This window comes from Mustela putorius, unplaced genomic scaffold, assembly GCF_011764305.1.
Source record: "Mustela putorius furo isolate JIRA1106 unplaced genomic scaffold, ASM1176430v1.1 tig00000832_pilon_pilon_pilon, whole genome shotgun sequence".
Lineage (NCBI taxonomy): Eukaryota > Metazoa > Chordata > Mammalia > Carnivora > Mustelidae > Mustela > Mustela putorius.
Genome location: NW_025421491.1, coordinates 255,191 through 273,878, shown reverse-complemented (window position 1 = coordinate 273,878; position 18,688 = coordinate 255,191). Strand labels below are relative to the sequence as shown.

Below are 18,688 nucleotides of genomic sequence, written 5' to 3'. Positions count from 1 at the left end.
AAAAATAGTCAAAATAGTACTACCGTGCCCCAAGAAGATCCTAAACACAAACATAAAACAGTACATTCTGATGATTCCAGAATATGCCTGTATTATACTTTTTTTTAAGATTTTATTTATTTATTTGGCAGAGATCACAAGTAGGAAGAGAGGCAGGCAGAGAGAGAGGAAAAAGCAGGCTCCCTGCCGAGCAGAAAGCCCTATGCGGGGCTCGATCCCAGCACCCTGGGATCATGACCCGAGCCGAAGGCAGAAGCCTAACCCACTGAGCCACCCCGGCGCCCCTGTATTATACTTTTAAGTTCACTATCAAAGTGAAAGCAATTTTTTTAAAAGATTTATTTATTTATTTAACAGAGAGAGAGAGAACAAGCAGGGGCAGAGGAAGAAGCAGGTCTCCTGTTGAGTAGGGAGCCCAATGAGGGGCTTTATCCCAGGACCCTGGGATAATGACCTAAACCAAAAGTAGATGCTTATTGACTGAGCCACCCAGGTGCCCCAAAAGCAAATTGTTTAATTTCTGGAAGAAAGCTCGTGGACCCCAGAAATAAATCTGCCATCTGGAAACACTGGCTTGGAACTTTTCTTTCTTTCTTTTTCCAAGAGAGAGAGGGAGAGAAAGAAAGAGAGACAGCATGTGTGCGCATGTGAGGGAGGAGCAGAGGGAGAGAGATAATCTTAAGCAGGCTCCATGCCCAGCTCAGAGCCCAACTCAGGGACTGATCTCATAATGCTGAGATCATGACCTGAGCCAAAATCAAGAATGGGCTGCTTAACCGACCGAGACACCCAGGCACCTCGAAACTTGTCTTTAATGGTGCGCCTAATCCTTTCCAGAGGGCTTCACATGAATCCCTCAGAGGATACCTTTTCTTTTTTTTTTTTTTTTTAAGGTTTTATTTATTTATTTGACACAGAGCACAAGTAGGCAGAGAGGCAGGCAGAGAGAGAGAGAGGGAGAAGCAGACTCCCTGCTGAGCAGAGAGCCCAACATGGAGCTCGATCCCAGGACCCCGGGATCATGACCTAAACTGAAGGCAGAGGTTTAACCCACTGAGCCACCCGGGGGCCCCAGAGGATACTTTTCAAAGTATGGTTACACAAGGAGTTTCTTAAAGTTCTATTTGTGACTATATCATCTCGAACAATGAGAAAAAGAAAGCAAAAGAATCTCATGCTGGTCACCATGATCTGACCCAGAAATTCTTTGGTTGTTGGGTTCACTAAGCAAAAGAAAGCAAGACAAAGCAGTTGAGCAAATGCTTTGTCACCATCTCCTCTAACTAGAAGCACCTTTGCCTCTTAATGAGCAGAACTTTGTAGTAAATGAGTCATTGAGAAGGATGCCCCACATCTGTAGTAACAGCTTTGGAGAAGATGGGAAGGAAGCCCTGCTTAGGAACTGAGTTGGACCATAAAGGAAATAGCACTAGTCCCAGGGTATGATCACCCCAGTGCACACCCTGTTAATTGAGATGACTCATTAAGATGTGACTCAGGCCCCTACACTCACCTGTTGAGCAAGCACCTGAAGATGAGGGTACAGAACAATCAAATATCATGACCCAGGGAAAGTGACTAGTAGTATCTCCGGGCCCATCCACCCTGCAGGGAGATGCCAGACCATACAAGGTAGCACCTTGCAGTTATGGATCGAGTGCAGTATGGGGACAATGTTTGGTACCACCTCTTCCTTCTTAGGCCACTGAACCCAATAAGTAGCCTCCATAAATGACCTGTGAGTTCTCTTCCTACAGAACATGTTCTAATGTATTTAGTTCAATTGGCTCATGTAAGAAAGTTTTGAAAGAACTTGAGTATGATGGTTTCCTTTTATCTTAATTCAACTAGTTAACTCAGGGGCCATATGGAGCAATGCTTAGCTCCTTTTAGAAAATGAAAGAGAACAAAAATGACTTTTCCCAGAACAGTAGGCAAACTAGTTGTTAGATATACTCAAACTCTCTTCCAAATTTCTTCTCAACAAACCAAGAAACTGGTATCTTCATGTATTTTCCTTGGAAGATTCATTTTAGGCCCAATTTTTATGTTACTGAAAAGTATTCTACTTGCCTTTCACTGACATTCTGTTCAGTCTATGTTAAGACTTTTGCAACGTTCGCTGTACTTTCCAACTGCATGGCACATGGGAGAGCTTTCTAATAGAGGAGGAACATGAGTTGGGTCCTTCATTTCCACCACCTGGCATCTCTTTCTGCTCAATCACACAGCCCATCTATAGTTTAAGAGCTCCCCAGAGAGTTCAATATATACCCAGATCCTAGCATGGTGCCTGGAATATGTACACACTCAATTCCTATCTGCAATGAAAGAGTAAAAAAAGACAGGACTACAAAAAAGTATCTTTATTTTCTATAGAGTAATAGCTGAGTATGTCGTCTATTATATTTCCAAATAATGATCCAGCAAAGATTAAATGAAATAAAATTCCCTGTAAAATTGTTTATATTTCCAGAGTGTGGAATTTAAGGCAGACTAACAAATTCAGCAAAGCTATAGTATACAAAATCAATACACAAAAATTAGTCACATTTCTATACATGAACAATGAATGATCTGAAAAGAATTCAAGAAAACAATTTGATTTATGATAGTATCAAAAAGAATAAAATATAGGAATAAACTTAACCAAGGAAGTGAAAGATTTATATACCAAAAATTCTAAAACATTACTGAAAGAAATTAAAGAAGACATAAATAAATGGAAAGACATCCTGGAAGACTTCATATGTGGTTAATACGTCCCATACCACCTAACGTGATCTACGAAACTGATGCAGTCCCTATCAAATCCCAAGGTTCTTTTTGTAGAAATAGAAAAAAATCCAAAAATCTATTCAGAATCTCAAGGGACCCAAACAGCAAAATAATCCTCAAAAAAGAATAAAGTTAGAGGCCTCATACTTCCCAACTTCAAAAAATGTTATAAAACTATGTTAATTAAAAAAATGCATTTGGGCTTAAGAACAGATACAGAGACCAATGGAACGGAATAGAGATCCCAGAAATAGTCCCTTCCATCATCAGATGATCTTCAGCAAAGCTGCCAGGACCACAAAAGAGCGAAAGAATACTGTCTTCAATAAATTGTACTGGAAAAATTGGATATCCACACACAAGGAAATGAAGTTGGACCCTTACCTTACACCATATGCCAACTCATGATGGATTAAAGACCTAAACACAAAATCTAAAACTATATAAATTTTAGAAGAAAACGTAGGAGAAAAGCTTCATAACATTAGATTTGGCAGTGGTTTTTTGGTATATGACACCAAAAGCACAGGTAACAAAAACAAAAATTGACTCCTTGAACTACATCAAACTTAAAAAATGTCTGCACATCAAAGGAAACAATCAACAAAATGAAAAGGCAACCAACAGAAGGAAGAAAACATTTGCAAATAGTGTATCTGTTAAGAGGTTAATATCCAGAATATATAAAGAACTCCTACAACTCAGGACACCTGGGTGACTCAGTCAGTTAAGCGTCTGCCTTCAGCTCAGGTCATGATTCCCAGGGTCCTGGGATCGAGTCCCACATCAGGCTCCCTACTCAGCAGGGAGTCTGCTTCTCCCTCTGCCTGCCACTCCCCTTGCTAATGCTCACTCTCTCCCTCTTTCTGTCTCTGATGAATAAATACAAAAAAATCTTAAAAAAAAAAAAAAAGAACTCCTACAACTCAACAACAACAAAAGTAATCTGATTAAAAAATGGACAAAGGACTTGGATTGATATTTCTCCGAAGATGTACAAATAATGAACAAGCATAACAGAAGATGCATGATATCACTAACCATTAGATAAACATAAATCAAAACCTCGATGACATATCACCTAACATGCATTGGGATAGCCATGATAAAAACCACAGAAGACAGCAAGTGCTGATGGGTATACAGGAAATTGGAACCGTGTGCACTCTTGGTGGGGATTGTTAAATAGCAAAAACTCAATCAAGTACACTTTAAAGATCTAGTTGGCTTTCTTAATTGATTCATGGATTGGGCAGCATCCCATCTAGCAAGTAGAGGGGATCTCCAAAGGGCTACAGAAAAGGAAAAGTTTTTAAAGGCAGAGAAGGAGTGGAGATAAGGAAATGATTAGCAAAGAATCTGTGGCTTTAGGCAAGGTCACCCACCAATGGGGACTAGAATGGGTCTATCAATAAATTTCCTAGCACTGACCAGAAAATTCCCATGTTGACAAGCTAAGTGTTACATCTCTAGGGGATTGCAACTTACAGTCTGGTTAGGTATTAAGTCTTGGTTTTACTGACTTGGGGACTTAATCCAAGTGACATCACTAGGGCCTGTGGTTTTCTTCTAAGCAGAATATAAAATGGTGCAGCTGCTATGGAAAGTAGTATGGCGATGCCTCAAAAAATTAAAAATAGAACTACTGTCTAATCTAGTTATCTCACTTCCATGTCTATATTCATAGAATTGAAAACAGGATCTTGAAGACAGAGAAGAACCCATGTTCATTGCAGCATTATTCACAATAGCCAAGAGATAAAAGCAATCGAAATGTCCATTGATGGGTGAACAGCTGGAGAAAACATATATACATGCAACGGCATATTATTCAGCCTTTAAAAAAGAAATCCCCTCACATACTACAGCATGCATGCGTCTTGAGGACATTACACTAAGTGAAATAGGCCAGTGACAAAAAGACAAAATACTCTAGGATTCCCTTCATATGACATCTCTAAAAATGGCAAAATAATAGAAACAAAGAATGGAAGGAGGGCCTGGTTGGCTCAGTCCCTAGATGGTCTGACTCTTGATCTCGGGGCTGTGATTTCGAGCTCCACACTGGGTATGGAGATTACTGAAAAAGAAAGAAAGAAACAAAGAATCGTGGTTGCCAGAGACCATGGGGAGGGGGAACTGAGGAGTTGTTCTTCAGTAGGTACAGAGTTTCAGTTTTGCAAGATGAAGAAGTTCTGGGGCTCTGTGGTAGAACAATGTGAACATAGTTAACACCCCTGAGTTGTACATTTAAAGATAAAGACGGTACATGTTATGCTATGTGTTTTTACCACAGTTCAAAAAAAAAAAAGAATTATCTGTGTTTTAGAAATGAGGATTTAGAATTTTTGTGTGTATATTTTTTATTTAGAAGATTTTAGTCACAGTGGAGCAAATTTGCAAGTCAGGATGTCCACATTTTGGCTTTTATTGAAGAGCAAACCTCCATGTTATTCTATGTTTGTTTGTTTTTTTTAATGTGAGATTCTATGTATTTTATTTCTTTCTGACAGTGAGTTTAAAAAGTCAGGTTTGGGTGAAAAATCATCTGAATTGTACACAGAGTGAGTTGAAATAGATTGAGAAGAAACAAACCTAAGCTATCTCAAGATTAAAGGCTAATCAATGAAAAAAAAGTGTCACGATTTTTTTTTTTTTTCGTTTGAGAGAGAGAGAGAATGAGCAAGGGGAGGAGCAGAGGGAGAGGGAGAGGCAGGCCCCCTGCAGAACAAGGGGCCCAACACACGGCTTGATGCCAGGACCCTGAGATCATGACCTGAACGGAAGGCAGAGGCTTAACCGACTGAGCCACCCAGGTGACTTGTCATGACTTTAATAAAAAAGAAATTTAGGGCAGGCTTACAGTCACTGACCGTTCCATCTCTGTTCCTATACATTCTTTCCTCCTTTCTCTAAAGGGGATCTATTTTCTTCTCTGCCATTATTTGAGCTGTCCAGAATACAAGTATAGACATATTTTAAGATTCATTACATACAAATCTTTTTTGAAAGCAAGCATGCAGTTAGTCACACAGGCTTTTGCTGATGCAAAAGCAAAGCAAGTACTTCCCATTTTTCTTAAACAGTGAAGAAACAGAAATGCCAATGTTCAGGCTGAGAAAAAGGATGGGTAAGTTGGATGTAGGAAGACATTTTGTGTATGTGTCCCCTAAAAGAATTTTTTAAGTCCATATACTCCCTTACACATTTTTTTTAAAAGATGTTATTTATTTATTTATTTATTTATTTAAGAGAGAGAGAGAGAGAGACAGTGAGGGGAAGGGCATGCGCTCTCTCTCTCTCTCTCTCTCTTTCAAATAAGCTAATAATTCATAAACAAACAAATAAATAAATTTTACAAATTAACAACACACCTTTCTTCTGGACTGAATTGTCATGAACATGATCGGTAACAGACACTTGCTCACAACATTTGATGCATCATTTTTAAGTGTAAGAAGCAAAGTTTCAGGGGCACCTGGCTTGCTGGAGCTTGTGGTGCTTGATGTCAGGGGTCATGGGTTCAAGCCCCACATTGGATATGGAGATTACTCTAAAAATAAGTGGATAAAACATGCATCAATTGAGGAATAGGATTCACTCATAACTCAAGCCCTATTAAAGACCCAGGAAAACATTTTTTAAAAAACAAAGAAGAAGTAAAATTTCATTAGAAACACATCTCTTGGGGCGCCTTGGTGGCTTAGTCGTTAAGCATCTGCTTCAGCTCAGGGTCCTGGGATCGAGCCCCACATCAGGATCCCTGCTCAGTGGGGAACCTGCTTCTCCTACTTATGTTCCCTCTCTCGCGGTCTCTCTCTCTGTGTCCAAAATTTTTTTTTAAATCATTTAAAAAATGCATCTCTTGAGGAAATGGTTGGAGCTTCTTCCTTCCATTAGTGCAGGTACTTCTTGTCTGATGCAGACAGAGTCCAACACAGTTGCTGATCTTGCTTTCCATACGATGGGGTGACGCTTTGCTGAGTCACTGGCACCTCAGTGAACTCTGAGTTACAGGTCAGAAGCTACCGAGTGAATCTTCATCAGAACTTATTTCTGTTTAGAACACGGTCCTGCAAAAAGTGAGTCTCCATTCCATTACCAATGTCTTAGTGACTGACAAGGAAAAAGCATTCTTATCAATAGCCTAGCTTCCAGAGACACATAACTCAATTTTCTGGAGCCCCCACATCACCCTCCCCTCCATGATGATGTGGGAAACAGCGGCAGAAGGGAAAGGAAACAAAATTAGTTTTTTTATGACCTTTAGCCCATTGACAAGGACCTGAGATAGGCAGAGTGTGACGTGCCTCCAGAAAGCTCCCAGATTTCAATGTCTCAATGTTGGGGCCTTACTAAAGACAAAACAACCTTAAGGTGACAAAAGCCAGTCTCCCATACCCTGAAAGTCTTCTTTAGCTGATGAAAGTCCTTTGGGACACCTCCTTTTTTCCTTACCTACCTCACCTCCCAAGTATACGATCAGTCTCCCCTCAGTCAACCCCCGCACAGCAGCTCTTTCTGCCCACGGGTCCTGTCCCCGGGCTTTAATAAAATCACCTTCTTGCACCAAAGATGTCTCACGAATTCTTTCTTGGCCATTGGCTCCGGACCTCACCAACGTTCCAGAACATCACTCCCCAACCTTCTGCACCTCACAATAGGAACACATCACCATCTTTGGAGAAATCTTGCCAAAAAAATCAGTCCTGTACTGATCAAACCTTAGGTCCAATGACCAATTTACAGGAAACACAAGGAGCAAAGAAACATGCAATAGGACAGCATATGGGTACAACTAGCAAACTCTAGCCAGTGAGCAAAGGATCTGCTCCCACTAACAAGTCAAGTGCAAGGAGAAAGAGAGAGTCCATTGATTTTCCATTTTGATTTAAACATGCAAACTTCAGAGAAGGAGAAATGCAGAGTTTGAGGGACAGTTGGGACAGCTGAGACAATAAGAAGTTTTAGCACTAACTGCATTTTTATCATATGAAATACTAATTTCTTTTCAGGTGAGATCATGCTATCAGGGTTCCTTGGATGTTGAAGACTTGACGGAACTCACGGAACTCACGTGAGTTCGCTCCTTGGTGAGTCATGGGTAGAGGCCACGTCGGGTGGGGTCATCACACAAAGGACACTTTATCTGCCTCACAGGCACTTCATCTGGCCTCACGGAGAATAACTTCCGAAGCCGAGACTCCTGGAACAGGGGTGAGTGAGTTCCTTTTATTTAGGGTTAGGGGAGTTTTGTCACCCTGTATAGAGGGGGGCGTACGGTCACGCATGCATCTTAAGGAAACACACCTATACCTACATTACATTCTGATAGTAAGGTCTGTGCTCCTCCTCGAGTGGAGATTTTAACATGGTAATGAAGCAGCAGTCACAGTGGGACGAGCAGAAGGGTCTCTGGGCCTCTCCGAGAGCCGTCTGAACGGGATCCGGGACCGGGTCTTGGGCTCGTTATCCTGGGCAAGGATCCCAGGGTTTGCTCACTTTTCCTCTAACCCTGGGAGTTCTTATCACTGCTGTCAGCTCCCATCTGGTTAGGCTGTTTCCTGACCCGGTAGAGCTGGTCGGTTTTATGTTCCCTTCCCTCCGGGGTGGATATCCTTAACTACTGAGATGCGTGCATTTCACTATAATTCTGACACGTCCTAAGAAGTTCTGCAGGGGCCGGGGGGGGGGGGGCTGGGACCAGATCACGTGGGGAGGAAGAAAGGAAGGGGAACAGGTGGGGCCCTAAAATGGCTTCTCTGTTGTGACTAACGCTGTATCTCATCTTTTCTCTGGGGGCCCCTCACTGTTGGCTTACAATGACGCATAGTGAAGTGTCTACAGAGGAAGCAATACGGAACTCTTTGTAGATGAAATAACAGGACATCTGGGCTCTATTTCAAAATAATACTGGATGCACCAGAGACGCTCAGAACCATAGTGATGTGCCGGTTAGAAGACACATCTAATGTCTGATGAAGAGTCCCTTCCCTTACCTGCTCAAGTGTTGCCCCTATTGTATCTTCAGGGACATCCCCCAGTGAACCCCTGTCTGGGGCAGTCCCCATCCATGGTCTTGGCCATGCCCCGGGGCTGCCCCACCTCAGAATACCTCTGAAAGACTAGCCTAGCTTCAGAGCCCTCTCTTCCTTCCCCTCCCTTGCACAGAGCTGATCCTGCCAGCACTCCCACTAAACCTCCTGCAAGCTAACCTTGTCTCCAAGCCTGCTTCCCAGGGAACCCATTCGGCAGCAAGATGAAACAAGACTGGTCATGGGCTGATCATTCTTGAAGCCAGGTGTGGTTGGCAGAACTCAGAGATGGTGTCCAATACCCCAATGCCTGATGATAAACAGCCTGTATAATCCCCAGATTTGTGACTATAATGGATTTTGCTCCCATGATTAATTAGATTAGATTAGATAGCACCACTGACCCTAAGATAAGGACATTACCCTGGTGGGCCTGACCTAATCACATGAGCCTTTTAAAGCTTAGAGTTTTTTCTGGCTCATCTCAGAAGAGGAAGTCAGAAATTTGAAGCGTGAGAAGTCAACACACTCTTTGCTGGCATGAAGATGAAGGGAGCCAAAGGCAAGGAATTTGGGTGACTGGTAGTCACTGGCTGATGTCAGCATGTAAATAAGGTTCAGGTTCTTGGTCCTGAAGGACTGAATTCTGTCAATGAGAAAAAGCATCACAGAGGATCTTCCTCCCCAGGAGCCTACAGAGGAGAACTCAGTCCAGCCAACCCTTTAATTTTTTTATTATTATTTTTTAGATTTTATTTATTTATTTGACAGAGAGAGGGGGGGAGCAGTAGAAGGAGATGGAGAACCAGGCTCCCTGGCAAGCAGAGAGCCCAACACTGGGCTCAATCCCAGGACTCTGAGATCATGACCCAAACGGAAGGCAGATGCTTAACCATCTGAGCCACCCAGGTGCCCCTAACCCTTTGATTTCAATGTCATCATATGCTGAGCAGAGAACCTAGCCATCTCTACATGGTGTTGTCAACAACTCTATAGGTTTAGAAGTTGGGAGAATTCATCTTAAATGACCAATTACTTATATGGTTCAAGTACACGTTTATCCTAACCAGGAAGGGTTCATTTGATTTCATTAAAATTATAACTGGATTGGAAACCATAAAAGAAGTTTGTTTTGTTTTGTTTTGCTTTGTTTTCAAGAGAAGAATTGGAAATGAAGTGTCTTGCGTATTTGTTTTCTTCTAAAACTAGACGGGGGTTGTGCCCTAAACCTTCCTTCTGTAACTGGCCCTGCACCAGCTGTGACTGATATCCACTTCCTGTAACACACTTTTTAATGATGATACTCATCAAGAATAAATACGTGAACTGAAGCCTGGGTCTTCCCAGTTCTGTTGCGGTTTGTCATTTCAGGGAAAGGAAGTTGAAAAAAAAAGAAGGCTGAGTGCATTCATTCATCCTACCAACCCCTGACGTGTGTATTGTGTGTCCCACGCTGAACAGATCTCTTCATTTCCAAGTTCAAGCATCACTGACCAAGACTAACTGCAAATGTAGGTTGTGTAACGCTGTCACGTTGTTCCTTTCGCTTTAAACAACTATTATGGAGAGATGCAAATTTCTCTTTATCTTCATTGGTTGATAGTTGGCCCTTAAGCCTGTTAACCTTCTTCCTCAAATGTATGTCTGTTATTTCAAAAATTTCCCCTTGACTAAGCATGCAGTATCTAGTTACGCTTCCTCTAATGCCGGGATACTTATTTTTTTCAAGTGTGGAACTTGAAAAGCAAAAATTTAACTACCATAAGAAAAATGAAATTATTGAGTTAATCGTCTTAAAGCATGGGAGGAAATAATTTAGCATTATCATCAAGTGGTACAATGCTGAGTTTTACAGTTAGTGGTACAATGCTGAGTTTTACAGTTAGGCACTAAATAGTGTCTCAAAGGGACAGCGGCTTCAAATCCCAGCGCTACCACCTACTGGCTGAGTGAACTTGGGCAAACGATGTAACCTCTCTCACCAAGCTGGTACATAAAATTAGCCATCATGTGGTTGATAAATTAGTGAACAATTGATTGATTCATTAAAATAAGAGTTCAGTTGCCTACACTGACCTATTGCCACTGAAAGAAAAAGAACATACTGCAAAAATACTTTCCAATTTCAGGTTTTAAAAAAAATAGACATCCATATTTTGTCTAATGTTAATTATTATTAAGGTGCTTTTGAGAGTTAAACAAAAACTGGCAGATGTTCTGGATTGTTATAATGGCTGCACAATTCTATAAAATTACTAAGAATTATTGAGTTGTACTCTTAAGATGGATGTTTTGTGGTATATAAATTATACCTAATGTGGTTATGTTTTAAAAATAAATTGGGGAGGGACACCTGGGTGGCTCAGTGGGTTAAGCGTCTGCCTTCAGCTCAGGTAATGATCCCAGAGTCCTGGGATCGAGTCCCACTTGGGTTCCTTGCTCAGCGGAGAGCCTGCTTCTCCCTCTACCTGCCGCAATCCCTGCTTGTTAATATGTACAAACATTTCCATTTCATGAAATACAACCAAACTAGAGAGAATTACAGCGCAGAGACAAAAACCAGACTCAACAGTATCTCAACATAAGTAGGACAACTGGAGACAGTTGGGAAAGAGGACCACAGACAAGATCTTGACAGGCATGGAAGACAATCTTAAAAAAAAAAAAAAAAAAAAAAAGCTTTGTTTCTGCTTACAAAGGTGACAAGTTTTTTCTTACTTTTGTTTAAAGTTTATTTATTTGTTTATTTTTAGTCATCTCTCCACCCAATGTGGGGCTCAAACTCACAACCCCGAGATCAAGGGCAGCACACTCTTCTGACTGAGCCAGCCAGGCAGCCCACAAGAATTTTCCTATAAATTTGGATGACCCTGGGGCACCTGGGTGGCTCAGTGGGTTAAGTCGCTGCCTTCCGCTCAGGTCATGATCTCAGGGTCCTGGGATCGAGTCCTACATCGGGCTCCCTGCTGAGCGGAGAGCCTGCTTTCCTCTCTCTCTCTCTCTCTGCCTGCCTCTCTGCCTACTTGTGATCTCTCTCTGTCAAATAAATAAATAAAATAATTTAAAAAAAAATTTGAATGACCCTAAAAATGCCGACAGCTTTGAGGAGGAAGGGGCTAAAAAGACACTGTTTTTAGATCTAGCCACAAAGTCACCAGTTCCCTGGAAGGGGACTGAGCCTCCCTTCATGCTCTGAAGAACAGCCTCGCATCGACCTGCCCTCTCCTTACTTGTTCTCCTCCTGTCTTCCTGGCACTGCTGACTTCTCTACTTCTTCAATCTTGTCAGTGTTTCTTATTGTTTTCAGGATAAGTGGCCATAACAACCAATTCACTTGAGGCCCAGAGACCCAACTGTGTAGATTAGCCCCTCAGACGGCAGCTCCTAGAAGGGAGTCAAACTGGAGGAAGAGAAGGTACCACTTTCTCCATGAAGCTCTCCACGAACACAGAGGTCTGACCATGGGCCAGGGTGACCAAGAGGGTGACAGATTTTGAAAACTAAGGATATGTCCCTCCTGAACTTCAGCTGGGCCAACCTCTGTTGGCCCAACGCGCTTCACTCAGTGGCCAGGGAGCATGGGAGAATTAAGCAGCACAGAGGGGCTGTGGGGAAACTCTCTGAAAGGTCTGGCCAGGAGGTCTGGGATGTCAGCAGCAGTGCGAGCAGCTCATTTGGGGGAGACGACTTGAAGGAAGAGGGACCATCACATAGTAGGGCTGCACATGGCAGGCGTAGCTCTGATGATATGTATAGACCCTTGTTTTCTGTTTTTCCCATCCTGTCTGCCCTTCTTTCCCCATCCAGAAGCTCTTGAAGGAATGCCGAGGAGAAAGAAACCCTTGAAAAGCCTGGCCTCCCAACAACATAAGCCAAAAGAACACCTGGATTGTTGAGATTTCAGATTTGTTGTAAAGGTAACACAATGGACATGCATACACACACACACAGGAAGTAGGACACACACACAATGGACACATATACACACACAGAGGAAGTAGAACACTGCAGAGATGCTGGTATATGGGAAAATGACTCATTTCCTATATTTATCATTTATCCAGCCACTTTACCAAGGTAACTGATATTAGTAAAACTTTCAGCTGAGTCTCTCGAGTGTTCCAGAAACAGCAGTTCTCGAAGTGTGAGAGGTGCGAGAGTCTACAAGATCGAAATTATTTATTTTCACAGTAATACCAGAAAGTTATTTGCTTTTTTTCACTCTCATTCACTCACAAGCGTACAGTGGAATTTTCTAGCAACTGCATTGTGTGACACTGCATCTGCTGAGTGCAGAGTCTGCCAGTAGACCAGAGGTTAAAGAGATTTATAAAGCTGCAAAAGAAAAACACCTTTCTCACCAAATGCTCTTTTGTTTGAGAAAAATGTAGTATTTTTCATTTTTGTGTAACTTGCTACTTTCGAATTAATTAATAAGTAAACATTTTTAAAATTTTTTTCTCAGTCTTAATTTATATATATAGCCCACATAGACAAAAGTTGTTTGGGGTCCTCAGCAAATTTTTTTTTAAAGATTTTATTCATTTATTTGACAGACAGAGATCACAAGCAGCAGAGAGGCAGGCAGAGAGAGAAGAGGAAGCAGGTTCCCCACCAAGCAGAGAGCCCGATGTGGGGCTCAATCCCAGGACCCTGAGATCATGACCTGAGCCGAAGGCAGAGGCTTTAACCCACTGAGCCACCCAGGCACCCCTCCTCAGCAAATTTTAAGAGTTTGATAAAGAGTCCTGACACCAAAAGGTTTGAGAACAGCTCTTCTAGAAAAACGAATATGCTATATACAGATGGTGGAGATTTTGTGTTCTTATTTTTGATAACATCTCTTTCTCACTTTTCTTCTTTATTAGCCAGAACTTCCAGAGCCATGCTAAATAATTCCAGTGAGAGAACAGGGGACTAATTTAGTTCCTGGCTGAAATGGAAAGCCTTCAAATGTTTCCCAGAGCCTGGTCCTATTTTCTCATGTGCATCTTGTTCTAGGAAATGCTGACAGGTGTTCTAAAACAGGACAAATATCCTGATATCGGGGCACCTGGGTGGCTCAGTTGCCTAATGTTTTGTGATGCCCTGCTCTGTTGTTGCAGAGGTGTTTCAAAGTAAAGACTTTTTTTTTTCTTTTTTGGTACTTAAAAAAAAAGTAGCCTTTTACTGCTAGTGACTGTGATTTTAAGCAAATATTTTTACCTCCCTGAACCTCAGTATTTCTCACCTATAAATGGGTCTGTTAGACTGGGTCAATGCTTCTAAACCGGTTAGTTGACATTCAAATCACCTGTGAAATTGATGAAGGAAACCTTTCTTCATAGAAGAATTCCAGCCAATAAAAGCAAAATTCAGGTGGCTGGGTGATGGACCTTGGGGAGGGTATGTGCTATGGTGAGTGCTATGAGTTGCACTCACAGCAGACTGATGAATCACAGAACTGTACCCCTGAAGAAAATAATACATTGTATGTTAATTTTTTTAAGTACTGATTTTTTTTAAAAAAAGCAAAATTGATGAGACAATCGTAAGATTAGCATTTTATGGCAATTCTCAGAGGAATTACGGATTCAGGAAACGTTCATCGGTGGCTGATGAAGCCATTCCCTGAAAAGCCGGGGGACAGAATAATTGCATGGAGACAACATACTTATTTACTAACTGCAATGAGGAAACTAGATCTTTACACTGAACAGGTCCTGCCATCACCACCCTATATGATTTGTCACTAAATGTGAGACACCCAGCATTGTAGAAGCAGGGGTATGATGTAAAACTAGAAGAACTCTTAACCAAAATACTTACCTGAACCTAAGTGAGCCTTTAGCCAAGAGGCAGATCCAAATCTTGCAGGGCATAAACCGTAAACAACACTGGAAGTCCCTCTTTAAGAAAAAGAATACAAAATTAGGTACGAAAGTGAGTATGTGACATGAGAAAATAAAATCACAAGCCACGAATCTCAAAAAGGGACAAATATCCTGATATCGGGGCACCTGGGTGGCTCAGTTGCCTAAGCCTCTGCCTTGAGCTCAGATCATGATCCCAGGGTCCTGGGATTGAGCCCCATGTAAGACTCCCTGTTCAGCAGGGAGTCTGCTCGTCCCTCTCCATCTGCTGCTGTCAAATAAATAAATAAAATCTTTTTTAAAAATCCTGGATATCACAAAATCTGGGAAATTAACATAATGTTGACACCAGTTACTGCCTGCCACGTCTCTCTAACACTCTTGTCCTCTATTTGTGTCTGGATGCTCTATGATCAATTATGTAATATCATTTTCTGCAAAGGAGGGGCTCTTACTCTGGCTGCATGGTCAAGGAGGGGGCATCCTACCACACCTTCCTCCCCAGCGGACCCAGAGGCTCAGGGCACAGGCCCTGAGCATTGCTAGCCTTTACATACACGCAGGCTGTTTCCAAAGTGCAGTGAGAACAAGCACTGGGCTAGGCCGGGTCTAGGCTTCCTACGCCCCCAGCTATGACTCTCTCCACCTCACACAACAGGACGGCAAACAGAAGCTTGCCAAGAGACAGGAAACGAAAACCCCGGGGCAACAACCAACCCTGTGACCCGAAATACCCACATTTGGGCAAAGGGGACTAAAAGTTCTGAGAACACCTAGACCACGTGATCCTCCTCTGGTTGCTTCTGCCTTGATCCCCGCTCGGGCCTCAGAGACTGCTTCCCAAATTGCTGGTCTGGAAGCATCCATGAAGCCATTGGATGGGGAGTGCACAGGGATTAAGCAGCACAACCCTTGGGGATACCCTGGTGGGATCCCAAATGTGATCTTATGTACCCATTTGTAGTCACTCCCCACTTGCTGCCTTCTGGCTCCGGGTATCTATTCATCTGTTTTCTGTCTATGGATTTCCCTGTTCTGGATGTTTCGCAGAAAGAGAATCATACAACACATTGACCTTCTGAGACTGATTTCTTTCATTTAGCACAGAGTTTTCGAGGCTTATCCCTGTGGTAGACATATTAGCACTTCTTTCTTTTTAATTTTTTACTGCTGAATAATTTCTGTGAAGTGGATGTACCATGGCTTGTTGACCCATTCCTAAGTTGTTGGACGTTGGCTTATCTCCACGTTGGGTTGTTATGAAGAGTGTTTTGGAAGCTCACTTGTGAAGGTGACCCATAATTCACTGATGGCCAGGTCCCTCACAGGCTAATACTCCTCCCAAATGACTTAGGCTCAGACTGCCTTGGTCCTGCCCCCTCCAGATGCCCAGCCCTGAGGGTGAATCAGAACCCCGATGTTCCTTCTTCCACCAGCCTCAGTCGAACTCCTCCTCCCCCCATCCATCCCTCATCCGGTGACACTGAACTTCAAAGCAAAGGAGTAGAGAGTCCCAGTCACTCTTTCTAGAAGCCTCCTTGGCATCTCTGTAAATTAATCAGTCTGCACGACCAGCTGGAGGCATCTCTGAATTTCATTCACTGACTGCACCAGACTAAAAGGTCTTGCCAAGCTTCCCCCACCACCATTGGCATAATCCTTCGGGAGCTCTCTTATACCTAAAATGTCAATGTTAGCCCTTGACCTCCAAAGGGACCTCAAAGGAAACTCCAATTTCTACTTCTAAAGGAGAAGCTGCTGACAGCCCCTGATCTAAGGCTGTGCCAGCTTCACCAGTCTTAAGATCCAGCCTCCATCCCTGTCACCCAGGAGCCGTGTCACACGTCTCTGTAATGTGCTGCATGTCTGAGAGAGCCTGAGATTTTCCCCCAGGACTGGGCAGGCCTTGACTTCCGTGTGCCTTCTTTAATCAGAGCACAAGAGAGGGCAACCAACCCATCCCAGTTTATCAGGGAGTCCCCCAGTTCCAGCAAGGAAAAGTCCCCTTTCTGAGGAAATACCTTTGGTCCCTGGCATACCCAGACCCTGAGGGTACAATGTATTTTATTTAATGTCTCATTTTATTTGTTAAATTTAAATCTCATGAATTAATATTCAGTGTATTATGAGTTTCAGAGGTAGAGTAGTGATTCATCAGTCTTACATAACACCCAGAGCAAGGTATATTTGAGCCACAACATTAGCTAATGACGAAGGAGGGCCACAGAAAGTCAGTCTTGGAGTTGTCCCCGGTGGGGGACCCGTCCAGTAAGTATTAGGGACTCATCCACAGGTGCAAGGATATGGAGTAAAAATCCCTGCAGAGAGGAACAGAATTCAACAAGGGACAGCTCCTGGCATCATTTTCGGCTTCATTATTATGTTTGAGAAAAAGCTAGCCATGCTGAAGCAGATAGTTCGGTGGCATTTAGTACACTAACAGCATCTAATATCTCTGCATCTAGTTCCAAAGTATTTTTAGCACCCCCAAATGGAGACCCTGCACTCATGAAGTCAGTCATTCCCCACAGCCCTCCTCCTAGGCTCCGGCGGCCACCAGCCAGCCTGCTTTCTGTCTCCGTATGTCCAGCTTGTTCTGGACATTACACGTAAATGGAATCACACAACATGCGACTGTTTGTGCCTGGCTGCTTTCACTCAGCATGTTTTCAAGGTTCATTCATGTCGTAGCCTGGGTCATGGCTTCATTCTTTCTGTGGCTGAATAATAATAATCCACAGCACAGTTGTTATATTCACTGAAGGGTTTTTTTAAATATTTTATTTATTTATTTGACAGAGAGATCACAAGTAGGCAAAAAGGCAGGCGGGGTGGGATGGGGGGGAAGCAGGCTCCCTGCTGAGCAGAGAGCCCGATGCGGGGCTCGATCCCAGGACCCTGAGATCATGACCTGAGCCAAAGGCAGAGGCTTTAACCCACTGAGCCACCCAGGCGCCCCTTCACTGAAGGTTTGAGCGGAGCTCAGACTTGCCCCAAACCCATCCAGGAAACCAGATAGACCTCAGCAAATGCTTGTCCTGGCTGTTGTTTTTTGTTGTTGTTGTTGTTTAATTTCTTAAGAGTTTAACTTTATTTTTTTTTTCCAGAGAGAGAGAAAGGCAAGAGGGAAGAGGGGATGCGGGGATCCAGAGACTCCCCGCAGAGCACAGAACCCGACTTGGGGCTTGATCTTACGACCCCGAGATCCCAACCGGAGCCGAAACCAAAAGTTGGGGGCTCGACCGACTGAGCCACTCTGGCTCCCCTGGCTGTTGTTTTTAACTTCATGAGTAAAATATCAAAATGTTTTCATTAAGGGGGGGGGGCCCGGCTGGCTCAGGCAGTAGAGCTTGAGACTCTTGGTCTTGGGGTTGTGAGTTTGAGCCCAACACTGGGCATAGAGTTTCCCTAATTGGAAGAGGAAGAGAAAAAGAAGAAGGAGAAGGGGGAGGGGGAGGGGGAGGAGGAAGAGGAAGAGAAAAAGAAAAATTCTCATTATAGAACAAACCAAAGTCAAACAGTAGTCATCAAGACAGGAGAGTTGAGCTGGGCTCGCCCTGCACACAGGTGCAGAGCGATGGAGGCAATCACCTCTCCTCCTCCGGCATGTCCTCTGCCGACACCTTCCCCGCACCTGTACACAGGCTCCCGGCTCCCTAACTGAAAACGATCAACGGAACATGTCCTTGGGCCCTACCACTTCCTCGGTGCACCGCCGTCTTCACACCACACTCCTCTCGGCTTCCTCACACCCACTCACTGGTTAATCCCTCTTGATTTGGCTTCACCAACCGGGCTCTCTCAAAGCCACTGCTGTCCCCAGCCACCAGACCCCCGGCGCTTTGGTCCAGCCTCTCCCGACCTCCCCCGCGCCCCCCGCAGCCACTGACCCTGCTGACCCGCCACCTCCTTCTAAGAACTGGTTTTGCCTCCCTCCTCCTCTGCCTGGTCTGGGCGTCACTGGTCTTCCTGTCTTACGCTCCTGTGGGCTACAAGACCCCACAGGCAGACTCTGGGTTATCA

The 18,688-nt window shown here is 43.4% G+C and overlaps 1 long non-coding RNA gene across 3 annotated transcripts; it reads left to right on the top strand.

Annotated features, from left to right (window-relative positions):
* The first annotated feature begins 8,506 nt into the window (after positions 1-8,506).
* On the top strand, positions 8,507-18,127 carry LOC123393383. 3 transcript variants are annotated; one of them, XR_006608151.1, is made up of 4 exons: positions 8,507-10,324; positions 12,121-12,228; positions 12,621-12,730; positions 17,773-18,127. It is a non-coding gene; the product is annotated as an uncharacterized LOC123393383 (long non-coding RNA). The 3 variants fall into 3 exon arrangements; XR_006608152.1 differs by lacking the exon at positions 17,773-18,127 and adding an exon at positions 15,324-15,863; XR_006608150.1 differs by lacking the exon at positions 17,773-18,127 and having other exon boundaries at positions 12,621-14,878.
* The last annotated feature ends 561 nt before the right edge of the window (positions 18,128-18,688 follow it).